Raw genomic sequence first — 15,662 nt, forward strand, 5'->3', positions numbered from 1 at the left:
ACAAACCAGTATAATTAAGTGTAAATTATTCAAAATGTTATTTTACACCCTTTAAATGTTTATTTATTTATGTCTTCCATAAATGAGAGACAGAGAAAGAAAGAGACAGGGACTCCCATCACGTCTTCACACCATGGACATTCCCCATTCTCAGTCTAGTAGGATCTTAGACATGCACATGGAGACCTTGGGATGTGAACTCAGGACCTCCTCATGTGGCCTCAGCATCTCTGAGTCTAATGTTATTCCTGCAACAATGCAGCTGGCATTACTGAAAATATTAAACAGTAATGTATCTAAATATACTTAACGGATGTAGACAACATCCTAGTGAGAGAAGAGGGATTCCATTTCAAATATTAAGAAAGAGATAAACTAGAATTAAAGTTAATAAATCAGAACAGAATTTCTAATTTGATCTAAAGTGTCTTTTTAGAAAAATAGAATGTAAGATAAATGTACATAAATGATAAATTTATATTTTATGGGTTTTTTTCTCTACATCAGGCTAAGATACTGAATCACCTAAAAGTTGGATATTTTGTATGTGTTTATGTTTTACTGAGATGTAAAAGCAGGAGTTTAATGCTCATGTGATAGTCTTTTATCATAGCCCAGCTTAAATTGGCAACATTTAATTTCCATTCATTTAGCTATTAAAATGTTTTGGGTTGTGTTTATAGATTTTAATACTAATAATATTAGTATTAGAACAGGATTACAATTATTTGGATACCTTGCTTTATCATCCTCTAAAGTGTTTCATGATTAGTTTTTCTGCTTTATTAGCATTTGATAAAATTCTGTGCACTAAAATGTCAGCCCCATAGATTCATGAACGATTGCAAAAACATCAGGGAGTAGCATTTATAATGTACAGCAATCCATTTTGATTCAAGAAAATAGACTTGTTACTGTGTGCCATTTTTGGATCGTATTTTTATGTAATTTAAGGTAAATGCTAAAATTATGATCTTGCTTGATATTTACTAGCAAGCCAGTTGTGGCATTAAAGTTGATAGAGATCAAAGAGAAAAAACAGAAAATAGAGGTAAATAAAAATACTTTGACTTAACAAACAGGTTACATACAAAATTTTCTATTTATTATGCTAATTTTAATACTAGGCTTAGTACCTGACCTAACTATGCTTTCACTTTTATTTTCTTCATGTCTCTTTCTTCAGTTATCTTCTCCTGTACAAACATTTCATGTTTTCTTGTTTATTGTTTTAAAAATGTATGTTATACAAATACTATTTAAGAGTTTTAGGAAACAAAAAAGAATTCAGAATTGTGTACTCCTATGTCAGAAACCAGTATCTAAAATTTAAAGCTATTTTTAACTTTAGTCTTAATGGTTATTTAATAATTACTACTTATTATGTATTAATTTACCATATAATTATGATTATAACAGTTTCCTATAATAAATAACAATCCTAGTAATAGTTCCTAATACAATCTATCACACATTCTTGAATGGCAAGATAGCATTAAATAATAAATTATGTGGTATTTTAAAATGTAAAGCAAGAATATATTTAAATATTCAATTTTTATAAATTTTATTTATTACAAACTTTAAAACTTAAACTATTTAAATTAGAATTCAGCCAATATAAAATAATGCATTTTTAGGTAAACACTTGCTTAAATTTCTTTTTATCATAAATCTTCTTTTATAGGCATATTAAAAACTTTCAAAATAGTATAAAGTAGCAGTCTGCAAATAAAATGTTTAAGAGTTGTAACTAAATAAATTTTGTAAAACACTGTGACCTTTTCAGAAAAGAGATGTTAAACCATTACGGTTTTATTGTTAACAATTAGTAAGGCTCACCTCTGACATCCTTTTTTTCAGCTACCAACATAGTACTGCGTGTAAAATATAAACTCACAATTATGAGATTATCAGTGGTATAGAGGTCCCACCAGAAGCCAAAAGCTGATGTGGCACAAAAAACCAACTTTTTAAAACTGACATTTCCTTCATAAATTGTTTAAAATAATATTTGTTACTATAAAAAGTAAGTGAGACATAAACAAAATAACTGAACACCTTTGAATCTACCACACAAGTTAAGATAAACTTCAATAAACTGAAACATTTAATAAAAATGCAAGAGAAGAATAAGCTGTCTTTGACATTTCTGAATTTTAAGTACCTCCTCTGCTTAAATATAAGCTACTGGGTTCTTAATTTGCATCCTTTTTACAGTCAAATTCCTTTTGTTTAAGGACTAAAGTAGTAATCTTTAAATTAGTGTCTATTTAATTTAAAACTAAATTCATCACACTATAGGCCTGCTAGAATGATTTCATTTTCCTTTCTGGTTAATCTGAAGTGCTTAATCTTAAAATGTTAACTGTCAAAATAATGGACCTTTTCCCCTCCGTAAGAATAACTTGGATTACTTATAAATCTCTTGTCAATCATTCTATCTAAACTGGGTGTGCATAAATTGTCCCACCACTGTGACTCTCTCTTAACTTGAATGTTTAAGTTTGGACAGTGTTGCTCATTTCTACCATGAAAAGGAAGTAAGATCATATTCTAAAATGGGTTTACATTCTACTGCTTATAGCTGGAATGTGTTTTTAAAGAGGGAAAGAACTATTATATGATCAAGTAACGAACAACTACAAAGATAATGTTTGAGACATAGGAACACTAAAGAAAACATCAATACATTAAAGTACAAAATAAAATACTGCATAATTTATTATTTAATGCTCCTCATAATGCTTTATTTATACATATTAGTAAAGGCTCTATTTTTACTAAGAAATATTATTAATCAATTCATATGCTGGCTTTTTATAATGAATGTGATCAAGTATATGTACCTAACATAAAAACACAGTGCATCATTAATAAAAAGAATACTTTAGACTGAAAAAAAAAATCTCAGTGATGTTTACAGTCAGTTATGTCAATGTTAAATCGAAGGTAGTTTTGGATTATTTTTTGTGTTCAATGCAAAAACCAGCCTTTACCAATCAGGGAACTAGACCAGGTCTTATCATTAATGAATCAAAGAACTCGTTTAGGTATTACAGGCTAGAGTGACATAGTGTTAACAGTCATTCTTTTTTAATATTAATTTAAAGCAATGAAAAAGAAACAATATACTGCATATTGGAACTGCATCTCACACAGTCTAGCCATTGAATTTCTAGCATTTCCATGAACGCTTGAATCAAAAGCTGCAGTCTGAAATATTAAGGACATATGAGACAATTTCCAAGTAGCACAATGAGTATCCCCATAGTCTAATTGCTTAACCAATAGCATTCATTTATACTATCATATAACCATTAACCTTCCAAGTAAATTTTCATCAAATACAGTTCTAATAAATATACTTAGGAAATTTATTCCATACCACTCTAACACTGGAACATTTTGTAAAGGTTTAAAGAATTTTGTCTGAACAATTCTCTTACAGAAAGAAGAATTTTTTTAATTCTCTGTATGATTAAAAAAATGATTGAGAAAATTTTAATAATGGCCCAGGGAACAATCTCTCTCTCCCTTCCCAACTCTCTCTTCTCTTTCTCTCTCTCTCTTTCTCTCTCACTCACACACACACACACACACACACACACAATTTGAAGTTCTTATTCAATGCTGTTTGCCTTTTATTAAAAATAAAAAAGATGATTGTTCTAGCTTCTAAATTGATACAAAATTAAATACTAGCATAAAATTGGGACAGCTACCAGAATTACCAAAATAATAACTTGAAATAAAAGAGGATTTAAGTTCTGAAAAAATTTAATAGTATTGTATTTTAAAAGATATTAATAATAAGAGTATGATATATTACTAATAAGAGCACTATGCAAATTCTAAATAAATAGAACTCAAAATAAACTAGAATATTTGAAAATTTAAAATATTTCCCAAATGTAGAATTTGATGTCAAGTAGTCTTGATTTTTAACTTAAAATATCTGTCATAGTTAATAATTAATAACTTACAACTATAGATCTACAACAGAGCTTAAATTAATGGCATCAGTGTTGCATAGAATCTCACTTCAATTGTGATTCTAGCAGGTATCAGAATTGAGTTTGTTAAAATACAGATTAGGTTAGGAGGTTCCCACCTCTGGTGGGCCTGTATTTGCTCTGATCATTTGCACTTCTAACATATTTCCTTTATATACATTATTTATTTATTTATTTTCATTTTTTTGTATTTGTTTTTACTATAGGGCACATGCACTAACCAAAGAGAGACAGAGATAGACAGTGAGAAATCATCCCCCAGGAGGGATGGCACACAGCACATAATCCCTTCTACTCCATTCTCCTTTTGGGACTTGGGGCACACAAGAGCACAAGCCCGGAGTATTTTTCAAGCTTCCGGGTTCAGGACTTGAACTGTGCTTTAACTAAGTAGGTTTCGGCAGCCTTAACGATGCCACCAGCTGGCCCGTTACCATATTTTACAAGATGCCCTGACTACTGATCAGGGACCCCATTTTGAGAAATTTTCTGCCTGGCGCTTCTAGCATTTTCTTTTTTTATAAAATTACTTGCTTTATTATTACAATTTTATGAAAGAGAGAGAGATTTTTGACAGGGTCTCCATATCACAGTTGTCCTGTCCCAGCCTCCTACTTAGACTACAGGCACTTGCCACCATGCCTGGCCTGTTTAGATTGGGCTGGAACTGAACCCGAGTCTCCCTGTGGACGGGGCCTCAGAATAGCAGCATGTTAGCAATGTGCACCACTGCAGCTAAGCCAGCATTTTCCTCCATAAAGCTTATCATTATGTTCTCAAAATATATTTTATGACTCTGAAATATTATTAATAAATTTAGGAATTACATTTATGGACTATCATTTTGCAATAACCAAAATGTATTTTCTAATAATGATGTATACACAAATAATTTTTCCTGGGACATCTATGATCATGCCTAATTATTTAGTGTGTTATACCAACTTAGAACTGATCATAGAATAACTAGTGTTCTGAGGTTAAAAAAAAAAGAGTACTTTATCCTTTTCCTGCCGGATGACCCCTTGGTCTTTCCTGATCTGAAAGACCGTCTGTACTCTAAGGAGAAAAAAGAAAGGCAAAACCATTTCTAGAAAGGACTTTTATTACTATATCTATGATATGGGACTTCTGGTGAATAAAGACAACGGTAACGTCGTAAAAACAATTACTTTCATACAAGTTAATATTTTTATATTAATCATAAGCTGGAAAGTTCCTTGAAAGGAGTATGTTGCTTCCCATTCTTTGGAATCCCCCAGAGCTTATGATGGGTCGGATTACAAGAAGCCCTGTAGGCCATAATGCTTCAGGGGCAGTCTGTTCATTATTCCGTGGTAACCCCAGCAGTTACTGAGTCATTGGGTTTGACACATTTTTGTATAAAAAAATAGGAAAACACATCATGACTTTCCCACGACCTAACAGAAGAATGCCAGGTACACAGTAGGTACTTATGTTGATAGACCCGAATATATGCCTCACGAAAAGTCCAATGGTATTTCCCCGTTTATTCTGAAAGACATTCTAACTCTTTTGAATAGACAACCTGCTTTATCTCAGCATATCAGTTGCTGTAAGATGAAACATGGGTTAGTCTAAGTGTCCTTGCGCTCAGGCAGATAACTTAGTGTTAAATTGGCCTTATGTTACTAATTTACCCCTGTCTGTGCTACAGAAATTTTAATAAAATTGTTTCTACATTTTAAAAAATGTTTTCTTGTGTATTTTTTAATAAGGTAGATACGGCTTTATACACATAAAATTTTTTAAAAACATGCATATCATCATGTTTACTTGTAATATAAGCTACAGGTTTAATAAGACTTAGAATGGTGAGAGACAGATTTGGTTCTGGTTATAGCTGTGAGAAGCAGCTTTATAACCTAGTTTGAGGACTTTTGAGGTTTAAATAGGACTGTGTACTGCCCTTAAAATGTTAATCTATTTTCTGTTCCTAAAGTACACTAACTCAGATATTACCTTTGTTTTTGCATCAGCTCAAACTGAGAATTTTACTCCAAAACATAAAAGGAAGATTAACAGCATCCACCCAGTGACAGCTGAATCTCATTACAAAGAAAAAAATGAACATGAAACCCAGTGACCAAAAAGTTATGCAAGGGTTCACTCCCTTCACTGACTGGTAACCTGAACACCCAGGAAAAACAATTACAGCATGTAGGATGTGTAACAGGGGAGAAACTGTAATAACACCATAAACCCAAATGTTTTGATAAAGCCAAACTAATTTTTTCTAACTCAGTATGAAAAAACACTAAAGAGAAAATACAGAAGTCATTTAAAGGCTTTTTGTAAAAAGAAAAAACAATTAAAAAGGAAGGAAAGAAGTAGAACAAGAAAAGGGGATGACCAAAGGAAAATTCCTGCTCTGCATCAATTTTTTTGGTTTGTTTATTTTTTCTTCCACAAGAGACAGAGAACGTCAGAGATAACAAAAGAGAGCAGAGAGAACATCTCACAGTAGAGGCTGTGATTCACCTCACCCAGACCCAGCTCACAGGCAAGCTTATGCCTGGCATAAGCACAGATGTCTCTGGACAGAAAACTGGAACATTCTCACGTGGGTCAGCGTCACAGAGCATCCTGTGGTACCCCTGCAGCACCGTCTGGCCCATGCACCTGTTTTTCATATTGACATCCAGTAAACACACCAGTCCCTGAGACACAACACAAAGGCCAGGTGGTTGTGACCTCCCAACTGACTGTCTCTGGAAAGGCAGCCCACACCACCACACTAGTAAGGCTGCTTCTGCCAAGTATTCAGTAACTTCAAAGAAAAATTAGGATGGGGGGCTGTAATGATGCCGAGCACGAAAGACTGCCTTTCTACTTCCTTCTCCCGTTCCTCATAAACTGAATGAACTGTCGTTATAAAACAACATACTGCTGAGTTAATGTAATTTAAAAATTTACAGCAGGTTGTATGCCTGGAGGCACATTATGGGGCCACCTGTAGGCATCTAATTCCACTGAAAATAATAAATAATTGTGAAGAATTCCTCAGAGTCTAGAGGAAAGTGGATAAGAATCGTGTTGCTCGTTCACTCCAACACGGATTCTGCTGTGGAGGAGGATTAGAGAACTGTACTCTTTCCAACAAATATGAGTAATCCGTTTCCCCACAAAAGAGCCCACTAAATGCTACGCTGGACACCTGGGTGCCAGATCCACACAGTCATTTTTTGTGTGTGCACTTTCAATAATCCACCTGCAGAAATTACCCAGACTGTTGCTTAATATAGTATATTGATCCATTTAAGAATTTTTCTTTTTTACAGTAAAGAGAGCTATTTTCTTTGCCTTTCTGCATCCTTTTATCTCGTTAAAGGCTCTTTCTCCTATTTGACAAAGATAGTGACCATAAGAACACCCCTGACATGACTCCAAGCATTTTGAGGGGAGAAATTAATACATGCATTTTAGCATTGCTCAGAAACCTTGACCTTTTATGGACTGGAAGGTAAAATTAATTTACCACAGAGCTGCTTTAAAAAAAAAAAAAGTGAAAGTTTGTTATTCTGTTTTTGCCAATAGGTGGATGGGTTAGTACTGACCAGCAACATCTTAGAATGTATAGGAGAGTCTTAAAAAAGTTCATGCTGTAATATGAAAACTGACATGTGGGTTTCAGAGATTTTTTGCACTAAAATAAATTTGTACTTTAATTTCATTTTTCCACAAATGTTTTGAAGTCTACTGGTATAGTAGTTATTTTAGTTCATACTCTACTATAAGGTTAGCGAGATTTTACATATATGTGAATGTGTTTTCTTTAATTAAGTTCCAAAGGCAAATCTAATTTTTGTTCAACTAGGTTATAAATTACCTATAAACTTTATTAATGTAACCCAGGTCTTAGAAGTATTGCAAATACTGCTTGGAGTTTAGATCTGTGACAACCTTTTCCCACAACGATCACATGGCTTTGAATTAAGAAAACTACATTTAAATTATCATTTAAGTACCGAAGATTGGATTTTCAGTGGTATTAAGGTTGACATTTCCTTTCTATTTGTACTACAGGAAGGGTTAATAAGGTTTGCATAACCTTATTCTTTGAGGCTTTTCGGCAGAGTATTTCAGGATGGCTGCCAAAACAGATTTTAACCCTTTTAATCATACTGTTAATAACCACATCGTGCACAGTACAGAGCATACTGCACACAAGGCAATGTGGCTCTCAACACAATTTGATCTGATATCCAATCAAGGAAGGGTTCCTAGAGTCGCTTGCCATTTTAGTTGCTATGGTGAGTTTCATATTTTGTGGAAACCACTGCTAGATGTCTTAAAATAGACCTTTGCCAAGAACAACATTGGTCCAGTGGCATATGCTGGCAGAGCATAGCAAGGTTGCTCCAATTCCCTTCCTTTGTTTTTTCCTCTCCCCCCTGGGGCAACTGCTCCAAGCATCAGCCCACTAGTCTGGCAGGCTGAGAATCCAGAAACTTGCTGCTAATTACAATGTTGACAATTCCCAACCTGTTTACTGGCGCCAGCAATCAAACTACATCCTCTTGAGTGAACCAAAAAGCACTTGCTGGCTTTAGCTTCCTGAGGTTCCAAGCTGGCTGTATTAATTACTGTTAACGTAAAACTGTATGTTGTATACTAGAAGCTTAATTAGCTGGTTTGAGGATTAAAATTTTATTCTTTACTTATTTTAAAGCATTCTGTTCTTGACCAAATTATGTGAATCCATAAACCAGCTTTCCTGGGACAAAATGTGGATTATTTTAGGTGTGGCTTCTCGGAGCCAATTTTGTCACCATATGATCTTAACTAAGCACCCAAATACATCAGAAGAAAATAGCATTTATCTGTCTGCCTACCTATGTATGTATCTTTTTGTTCATATTTGTCTTAGAGTTGTAGCTATAATTTGTTTTTTAAACAAGGAAAATAATGGGCATAATTATTTAGTTATAGTTTATGGTTAATGAAAAAGGAAAATCTTTTGATGGGGACAAAATAGTTAAAAGGATTTGATCCTTCTATCTTAGGGAATTTTAAAACAAAGATATTTACTTACTGCATTTTTTTTTTCTAGTAAACTCACTGTTATGACACAGATCTGATTAGGGAGCAGTAGTCTTTCGAGTATAAGGAACATGCGTCTTTAAAAAGTTGAGTGACCACAGAGTAAGAAATCACCCTCTCAGATCCCTAAATGGTTAGCATTACAGGCAATCCAGTCATGTCAGTGACAGGTCACCCTACAATTTTCATAAACAGCACAAAACGGTAGGGACAAGTTTTGCAAATTTGAGCATTTTTTTTATTTTGAGAGGTTTTTGCTATAGGGCCCCTGTGCTCGCCAGAAAGACAGAGAGAAACAGAGAGACAGAAAGTGAGAAATCACTCTCCATGGGGGATGCCACACTGCAATCCCTTCTCCTCCTTTCTCCTCTTGGGATCTTGGGCACGCATGCACACGTGCCCGGCATGAGTTTAAGCCACCAGGTCTGGGATTCAAACCATGGTTGATTACATGGAAGTTCAGTGACATAGCCATTACACTAAATGCTGGTCCCCAGAATTGAGAATTTAACCTTGATTCTGCTCTAATCCAGGAGCTGGTATGCCTGTATCTATTCAACTAGAAAACTTTGAATGTTTAAAATAGAAAAAATTGAGATAGATTAAACATAATTTTAAATTATATATTTAAATGTTACTTTATTTCTATTCTTTGATGTGAGAACATTATTAGGTCAGCGTTATTTAGTAATTTTATTTTAACTTTTCATTTCATATACTGCATGACAAATATTTGTGAATCCAATCTTTTAGCCAATATTTGCATTTGGAAACTTATTAAATTGAGTTAATGTAATTATAATTAAAATTTTCCTCATTTTACTGAATGTTTGCAACTAAAAGGTCATTATTCCCTTAATTATGATTTATATTTGTTTTTACATCAATATTAATTTAGCTTATAAAATATTTTTAATTTTTGAATACCCCTAACTAAAAGCACACTAAATGGTTGTGGAATAGATTGGTACATTCACATGTTTATATACCATTTGCAAGTGTAAAAAGTTTAAATTAGATCAAATAGGTAAAAAGAAAAAATCATTGGATAGCTTGAAAAATATAAAATCATTATCAGATGTGGCCATGCAGTAATACAGGGGTAAAGTGTGACACACTGTATAAAGCTAACCTACAAGGTATTATTGTTAGCTTTTTTTTTTTTTATGGTTTTTGTCATAGGGCACAAGTGCTCGCTGGAGAGACACAGAGAGAAAGACAGTGAGAAGGAAAGTGAGAAATCACCCCCCAGAGTGAATGATCATGCCTCAATCTCTTCTCCTTCATTTTCCTCCTGGGATTTTGGGCACATGTGCCCAGCGTGCTTTTCAAGTCTCCAGGTCCAGGACTTGAACTGTGGTCAGCCATGTGGGAGGCCAGTACATTAATCACTATGCCATCTAGTGGTCCCACACATGGCAAGGTTTTAGGTTCAGGGTCAGAGACTTCCCTGAGTACACTAGATGCACACAAGCCTATGATCCAGGGGCTGACACTAGAGGGGTAGATCCTGGCAACAGTACCTGTGGGAGTTGCTGTCTCTTTTTCTCTGTCTCTGTAGCTCTCTTTCTGATGGAAGAAATAATAAATAAACCTTAAAAAAGCAATTATTGTCAGACATTAGGAGTAGTAAATTTGTAAGAAAAAATTTAACACCGAAGTTTAAATTTGACATATTTAAAGGAAAGCATCCAATGAGAACTTAGAAGATGAGTCCCAAATAGTATCTGATGTCCATTGAGAAATTATTCAGATTCTCTGTGTTGTGAGAGAACTTTATATGTAAAACACAGAAGGTATATTATATTCTGAAGAACGTTTAAATTTTCCTTAACTACTAAATATCATATGAATTTAGTATGGGCTTACATTAGACTAACTGTTTTTTCCTCCATATAAATAATGGACTGGAAAATAATTATATCAAAGAAAACAAATGATCACGTGGAAATGCTATGTCTTTGGAAATAAAAGCCCAATCCAGAGGACACACATGTCAATCCTCTAGATCTTTACCAAGGTTAATTTTAAAACAGCCCTTCTCCCTAAAATTTAAGTCAGAAGTAGTGAATAGAAAAAATAAAAATGAACTAAACTCTTAGGTATATGTATCTGCATTTTATATCAGGAAATACTACATATAATCTTAAACAAATTTTCCTCAGTTACTTTATTTCTAAAGTATGAATTCAAATATAACATCTATCTTTCCAATACAAAAGCGAATAAAAAGGCTCTCTTTTAAGCCATGTCTCTCTTAGGCTTAATCTCTACAAGTCTGTCTTTTTAGATTGATATTCTTTCCTTTGACTTGAAAAACATCCAGATTTTCTGGCTTTTGTACATATAAGTAAGGCTTATTTTACTCAGACATTATTTCTATTTTGAACTGATTCACAGTTCTATACCAGAGCATACCTTTTTGACTAAGTAAAGCAAGAACTTTTGTAATTTATACTATTAAATAATTCCTTCAATATAGATAAACTATATAAAATCAATAGTGACAACTGCTCATCACAACTGGAAAGAGGGCACTAAATAAAGAACACAATGTCTTCTAAACTTTCCTAAAATTAATATTTTTCAGAGTGTATTAGTACCAACTATTAGTTCTACCAATAAAATAGTCACCAGGTATTTCATTATAGTTTCTTAACTACATCACCCAAAACTGCACATCCCTCTGTACAGTCCACGACTGTAATACTGTTACCTGCTATCGTTGTCCCTTGCCTCTGGTCCAGTGCAGGTGTTACCTGCACAAACTTCCACATTGAAAAGCGAAACCATCTCAAAAGTTTAACCCTAGCTGCTATTTTTTAATAAATGTAGCATTCACAACTAACAAAAACCTGTTTGCTTCTGGTAAAGAATCCTATTTTGACTCTCAATAATACTAAACAATCTTGAAGCTGTCTTTTGGATAACCACACCCAACCACAAAAAAGGCAAGTGAGATAGTTTAATAAAGTAAAAGTAAATGGCTTCCAAATCTCACACTCCTAACCCCAAATATCTCTATGAAACAATTGCTTTTGAAAGATTAATAGAATTTTTATTTAACCTATTCTCAAAGTTTTAAATGGACATAGTGTTTCATACCCATCATTAAACTGTGAATGAGCATTATGTAAATTTTCTGAATGCTGCAATAGCTGATAAACCAGATAATTTAAATTTGTAGAGAATGATTATATTCTTTTACGGTTAAAAGGTAACCTTATATTTACTCTACTTGGAACATACATGAAAGTCAGACCTTTCAAATTATAATTTAGCATACGTTCACAGTAAATAATTTTTTAAGTTCTTGAACAAACCCTTAGTCTTAAAAATACATCTATCATACCAATTACATTGCATAAGGTGCATTTCTGTTGACTGTTTAACATTTAAGAACTCGTATATGTATTTACACATTTAATATTAAATCTCAAAAGTTACTTATTTATTTAAGAGTTATGTCTGAGAATCAGAGGAAATAAATTTTTCTTAATCAAGAATAACTTCAATGTTATTAAACAAATCTCAGAGTAAGGATTTACATGAACACTGAAATAAATGTGTACAGTGCAATAGCTGTTTTATGTAATAGCTGCTTTAAAAGAACGCTATGGTGAAAATTGTAAAAATCTTTATTAACTTATGTCCTGAAAGAATATCACTGCTTTTACTAAATCAGTAAATATTTCTACACCTCCATTGTATGCCAGGCACTGGACTGGGAAAAAGGCTTTACCATTAGACTAGAATTGAATATTCTAGACAAATATTGGTCCTTTTTAACAAAATGGGGGGAAAACAAACACAGTAATTTCCCCGCTCCTCCAAAAATTGTAATTATATTTAATAGCATAAACATTTACACACAGAATAAACATGTTAAAAGGCCAAGTGTTTATTCTTGATTATCCCTGCAATCATATATATTGACTTTGAATAGAGTTGTTTGTGGTTTGGTCTCATTATGCTGAAATGTTTTTGAGGATGGATCTATGGTTTGAGGAGCTTCAAATTTATTATACAGATGAACACATCCAGGCATTCCCACAACAACACATCAGAATAAATCTGTACATCATTATTTGGGGGCTTTTCTTTTCTAGGAACACTTTGCATTAATGGAGAAGGGTGAAAAAGTAACAAATGTTTCTATGTGTTTCATGGTTTAAAAATTTACATAAAAATCCTAAAAAGCAACTTTTTGTTTGATAGCAAGAATAAACATGTTGGTGGATTCCTTTGAAAAACTTAGGTCTTTTAAAAAGCTTCATTCTTAGTTGTGGCATCGAGTTGTACACTATCTATACATATAATTATGAGTAGAATTCAGATGGGGGAGTGGAGAGGCCAGAGGCTTTCTTTGAAATTAAATTCTAAAGAGGCAGCCAGTCCTCAGGAGACTCTAAATTCGGCCCTTCCGGTGGATAAGACAACTGGGGACAAGGGAAGCTGTGTGTCTGGTTCACTCCACAGATTACAATGAACCTGTACTCAAAATCACTTTTCATTTTTACTCCAAAGTTCTTTCCATCAAAGAGTATACTCTCTCCCCTTAAGTGTCATATAATTAAAGGGGAAAAAACTGAAATGTGAGGCTCCTCACAACTTCCTCAATTCTCTAATTTGCTTTGTCTTTGTAAACACTATCAAAGCATATTTAAATAACGGTTATGAAAACAAACTGCATGAAAATGGATCCACAACGTCATCATTCTATAACTTTACTTCCTCAGTAGTTACATGCAATATAATCTAGGATATTTGTAAGTCTTATCATAATATATTCCTATTACAAAGAAAAAGATCTTTTTCTCAGGTCTGCTTCTGACAGCATACTAGACATAAAATTACTCATTCAGTCAATCATTCTTGGAGTTCAAATAATAATGGAAAATGTAAGGTAGATATATAGAAACTATTTTAAATAAGTAACTTTATCATGGGATTTGAAACAGTTCTTGAAGTTGGTCACATTTACTCACAGAGACAAAAGTAGACTGAAACAATTTGTTCTCACTTATATAGTGAATGTAAATTTAAAAAGCAAAATTGTCAGGAATATCAATATTCCAATTAAATTAGCCAATTTTTACAAAAATATTTTTAGGACCAGTATTTCACAAGAGCACATGTTTTATTCGAGTTTACAAATAGGCACTACTTTCACATTATAAACTTATTTTACTATTGTAATATAAGTTGTCAACTTCGTAAAAAGTATATTTAAGATATAAGTTGTATTTGAATTAAGGACATAGTATTCACAAATATATTTCAGCAATGTATGTGTTTTTAAGTTTGAAATTTAATTGGATGAGATTAAGTATTGATTTTAAGCTAATAAAATAAAGGTAGTAAGTCTTATTTAAAATCCTTTGAACTGAATGTTTTAAAATTCAGTTATTTTTAAAGCTTTAAAAAAAATTTGGTTCTAGCTATAGCTGGCATGTGTATAAGTTTTCAGATAATATGGAATGTTGCTCAATCTTGAAAGGTAATTTCCACAAATAAAATATGTGGAAAAGTTTCTTTGTGCTTAGATGGGAATTAAAATCTTTTTCATTGATTTTGAGGATTGGATTGTCTTACTTAATGTACATTATTATTTACCAGAATAAAACAGAACTCAGAACTCAAAAGATTTTTATAGCCACAAATTTGTAACTTGGGCAATAGAAATATTAAGGATACATTGGTTCTATTGTTAGGCTGCAATCAAACTCAACTTACTACCAGGTACTGAACAGTTTCAGAAACTTAAAATTTTGTAATATCTCTTTCTTTAGCTTATCATTTTTTGAGTGAAGTGCAATGTTTTCTCAATTAAAAAGCTTATTTTATACACTCACGCAAACTGTTTTGTAGATTGAAATTCAAGACTGAAAAATCATGATTTGACATATAAATGCCAAGAAGAAAAAACATCTCAAAACATTTAAAAAGCAAATCACACTACGAAACTATTCATTTAAAACCTATTTGACATTTATGCTATAGTTGTATAGCTACCAACAACTAAATGTAATAGCTAAATGAAAATAAAAAATCTCAAAGTATTCTGGTACATTAACAGATTTCTCTCCTTATTAAAATTATTTCCAAAAGAATCTTACTTTTGAATAGTAAGTCTAAGATGCAGAATGTACTGCTTCCTAATGCTGTGAGAATATCTGTCATTTCTGTGATACAATGATTACTGCACCTGTACTGTCCTGGAAAAATGGTGAATAATTGTGATGGTCTTACACTGTCTCTGTTCTATGTACCTAGTCCTTCTCCTCTGCCCTACATAAGACACAAAAATATTCCCCCACATACCCATCATCTCCACCTTCATGGTCTATTTGATATTTGAACTTTTCCCATTCTTCATTTGGAATAGAATAAGAAGAATTATAACATAGTTTCTGGAATTTTCCATCCATCAAAATACTACTTCATCATTGCTGTCTATTGCCTGAACTGTTATTGAGGGGTGTATTCTGGTTCTAGATTGGCACTGCTGTGACACCAAGAACCACATCCTTCTAGGACTAACAGTGGCCTCAGGGAAAGAGCCTAGCTCAATGATAACAG

Source organism: Tupaia chinensis, unplaced genomic scaffold (assembly GCF_000334495.1).
Source record: "Tupaia chinensis unplaced genomic scaffold, TupChi_1.0 Scaffold146687_1, whole genome shotgun sequence".
In the NCBI taxonomy this organism is placed as follows: Eukaryota; Metazoa; Chordata; class Mammalia; order Scandentia; family Tupaiidae; genus Tupaia; species Tupaia belangeri.